Source organism: Leopardus geoffroyi, chromosome C1 (assembly GCF_018350155.1).
Source record: "Leopardus geoffroyi isolate Oge1 chromosome C1, O.geoffroyi_Oge1_pat1.0, whole genome shotgun sequence".
NCBI classification, from domain to species: Eukaryota; Metazoa; Chordata; class Mammalia; order Carnivora; family Felidae; genus Leopardus; species Leopardus geoffroyi.
This window is the reverse complement of record NC_059328.1, coordinates 117,837,549-117,841,973: the sequence shown is the minus strand read 5'-3', so window position 1 is coordinate 117,841,973 and position 4,425 is coordinate 117,837,549.

Sequence of the window (4,425 nt, the reverse complement as noted above, 5' to 3'; positions counted from 1 at the left end):
TGAATGAATGAATGAATGACTATATGAATGAATGAATGAATGCATACTTTCATATGTGTATGCATGAAGGAATCCATTAGTTACAGAGTTTTTGGGGACACCCCGCTGGCTCAGTCGGTCAAGCTCCGACTTCGGCTCTGGTCATGATCTCGCGGTTCGTGAGTTCAAGCCCCGCGCGGGGCTCTGTGCTGACTGCTCAGAGCCTGGAGCCTGCTTTGGATTCCGTATCTCCCTCTCTCTCTTTCCCTCCCCCCCTTGCAGTCTGCCTCTCTCAAAAATAAATAAACATTAAAGAAATTTTTTTTTTTTCTAGTTTTGGTCCATCTGCACTTGAATCTCTCCCAGCTGTGTCCTCTAGGGCTGCTCTGAAAGAAAAAAGGGTTTTCACCGGTTGTTTCTGTGGGGAGGGGTTGCTAACATCTCCCAACCTTGCACAAATCCCCTCTATGTCGTTTCCCCCACAATGTTGTCTGGGAGAGGGTTGAAGATTTGCACTGAAAGTTAGAAATATGTGTTCATCTTTGGCTTGCCCGGCCCCTCCCTCTGTGTACCTGCTCTTTCTATATGAGCGTGTTTTGTGGAAGACCTCTGATAAACTCACTCACAGTGGTAGGAGTGTCCCGTAGAAACGTTGTGTTAAGCCTCCCAAGTGTATTTGCACTGTAACCTTAAGTAATAGAAGTCACTGACTCTAGACTTCCCGGTGTTACTGATCCCAGAGTCTGCGTGAGGGATGCTGGGATAGAGGGACAGGGAGGCTGAGGGCCAAGTCGGAACCCCTGAAAGAAGAAAACATAATCAGCCCACTTTGGGGATTGGCCCTTATTGCTGATCTGACACCCTCCCTGCCTCTCCTGTTTGGCCACCGACTGGCTCTTTGTTCTACCACCTGGCCTCCTCTCTCTCAGCCATAGCTCCACCGCTCGCTCCCCACCTCGTACCCTGTTTTGCATCCTTCCTTTCTTAATTCTTAGAAGATTTTATTTGTAAGTAATCTCCACACCCAGCGTGGGGCTCGAACTTACAACCCTGAGATCAAGGATCGCACACTCCACCCACTGAGCCAGCCAAGCGCCCCACATCTTGCGTCCTTCCATTGTGGCCAGATTTGTGTCTGTCTTGATGAGAGTGGAGACTCCTCGGGGGGTAGGGATCGGGTCTGTCACTCCTTTCTAGTGTTCCAGAGTGCTTGCGCCCGGGCTTGGTAGCCAAGTCACCAAATAATACACCTGGTGGGCCACCTCAGGGCCTTTTTCCAGTCTTCCCTGTCTCCACTTGAGTGTTGTGTGGGGAGACTTTATCCCCCAAAATAGCCACAGCGCCATTTCTGACCGCTCATGCTCTTCAGAGTCTTGCCATCCCCCCCATCAAGAAGTACAGTCTATTTTCCCTTCCCTTGAATCTCGGCAGGTGGCTTCCAAAGTTTTGTAAAAGGTTCCTGTTTGGCCTGCTTGGCATCCTTCCTTTGTGTACCTGTCGCCCAATATTGCCCCCTCAGGTGCCATCGTTACGTTTCTCACTCCTTCTATAGACGTGTGTATTTCGGAAGGCTTTCACCTGGCTATCTCCTCTTACACTCAGTCCGGAACCTAGTTACCACCATGCTGTGAGGAGGCCCAAGCTGGTCTGAGAGACCACATGGAGAGGTCAGACAGAAAGGAGCCAAGGTCCCCTGAGTGCCAGGCATGTGAGTGGGCCAGTCTATCGATGGTGCCAGTGCCAGGCTTGAGGTCTTCTAGCTGAGGCCCCAGCACTGCGGAGTAGAGACACGCTGTCGAAATTCCTGACCCACAGCATCTTTGTGCGTAGTCTATGGTTGTTTTATCCCACTGAGTTTGGGTTGGGAGTTGGGAGTTTGGGTTGATTTGTTTCACACCCCTAGTAACGACCGCACTGTGCAATGATCGACTCTGGAACTTATTCTTCCTGTATAACTGTAACTTCATACTCACTGAACAACTTCCGTTTCCCCATCTTCATTGTCTGGTGAGCCGCCATTTTGTTGTCTACTTCTATACCTTTGACTATTTTAGCCTCTTAGCAGAGGAATCATGCAGTATTTGTCCTTCTCTGGCTGACTTATTTTACTTTACATAATTGCCTCCAGGTAGGCCTACGGTCACGAATGGCAGGATTTCCTTCTTTTTAAAAAATTTTTTAAAAATGTTTTTATTTATTTTTGAGAGAGATAGAGAGAATCCAAAGCAGGTGCTGCGCTGTGAGGGCAAACCCACAATCGTAGGACTCAAACCCACAATCGGTGACATCATGACCTAAGCCTAAATCAGACGCTCAACCAACTGAGCCACCCAGGCACCCCAAGATGCCCTTCTTTTTTAAGGCTAATATTTCATTGCATGTATATGCCACATTTTCTTTTTCCCTTCATCTGATAATGTACTTTTGGGTCGTTTCTAGATCTTAGTTACCATGAATAATGCTGCAATGAACGTGAGAGTGCAGATATCTTTTCGAGATCACAATTCCAGTATTTTTGGATATATATGCAGAAGCGGGATTGGGGATCGTATCCTAATCTGGAATTTTTTTGAGGAACCTCCATACTGTTTTCCATAACGGTTGCACCATTTCGCATTCCCATACACACCAACAATGCACAAGGGTTCTAATTTCACTGCAACCTCACTGACACTTGTTACCGCCTGTCATCTTGACTCTAATCACTCTAACAGGTGCGAGGTGATAGCTCATCGTGGCTTTGATTTCCATTTCCCTGGTGATGAGTGAAATTGAGCACCTTTTCATGTACCTGTTGGCCATCTGGATATCTTCTTTGAAGAAATGTCTGTTTAGGTCCTCTGCCCATGTTGACTTGGGTCATTTGTGGTTTTGCTATTGGGTTTTAGGAGTTCCTTATATATTTTGGAAATTAACTCCTTGTCAGATATATCATTGGCAAATATTTTTCTCCCATTCCACAGGATGCCTTTTTCACTCTGTTGTTTCCATCGCTGTGCGGAAGCTTTTCAGTGGAACGTGGTTCCACTTCTTATTTTCGCCTTGGTTGTTCATTCCTTCTTCACGCCAGTGCAACCTCATTTTCTCAGGAATGTCTTCCCTGAGCCCTGCACCGCCCCCCATCACGTTGCATTTTTTTTCTTTACCCAGTTTCCGATTATATATTTGTTTGTGGTTATTTTTTTAATGTCTATCTATCTTAGAGTGTGCGAGTGGGGGAAAGGGCAGAGAGAGAGAGTGACTCAGAGGATCCGAAGCAGGCTCCCACGCTGTCAGTGCAAAGGCTGATGCGGGGTCCCAACCCACGATCCGATCCGTGGGGATTATGACCTGAGCTGCAGTCAGATGCTCCACTGACCAAGCCACCCAGGCGCCCCTGTTTGTGGTTATTAATGAAACGCTGAGTTCACGCAGGAAAGGTGCTCACCAGTCTTGCTCACTGTGATGTGGGGTCACTTGGCACATCACCTGACTCACAGAAAGTTGCCGACTGAATGAACCAGGACTTACCCAAGGCCATACGTTTAGTATTAGATCGGAAACCAGAACTCAGTGTCCCAACGCTCAGATGAAGGCTTTCTCTGCTGTGAACCTTGTTGCTTTTTCCAGGGTCCAAACTTCTGTCTACAGATTAAGGCATGGTGTCTAGAGCCTCTCCTCAAACCGAAAACATTCCACACTCATCTTTACAGCCACCTCCTTGCCGAAATAAGCCAGGAAAGGTTATGGGGGTGCCTGGATTCCAGCAGGAGTTGAGCTGGTTTGAGAGGAAAAAACAGAGAAAAAGGAAATCTCTCAAAATGTTGACTTGTTTGAACTCCTTCACAAACCTAACAACACAGGGAAACCAACAGAGACAAACTTATAATGAAGGAATCAGCCGACGAAGCTAATATTCCAGTAACATGAAATGATTCCCCACATTTCATGGGGGTAGATATGAAAAGGATCATTAAAATATGGCCAAGGCAGGGAGGGAGAGTTTACTTTTTCTGTCTCCTTGGAGTCTGTGTTCCGAAAGCTCAGCAGGAATTTAAACAAATAGCACAGAGGAATGGTGAATCCGATCATATTTAAAGAAAAAGCCCCTTTCAAACTTTGCTTCCCTTTAATAAATACATTGGCTTCTACAAGTTTTGCTTTTTAAAAACTCTGTGGATTTTCTTTCCCATCCGGGGAGCCCATTTGCGGAAAAACAAAATCAGAATCGTTCTGCATATTTTCTCCTCTAGGTCAAGAAGAAAGATAAGGGGGAGAGAAGGAAGGTAGGTGGTAGGGAAAGGGGACCATACTGTTCCTTCCCTCTTTGATTAAAAGGTGAAAAATAAAGTCAGGGAATGGTCAATGGTATATGGAGAGAGCTACTGACCCAAAGGGAGTGTATCAGTAAAATGGGCTTGTGAAGGTCACACCCCCACAGGGGGTGTGGAATTGCCCCTGCGAGCC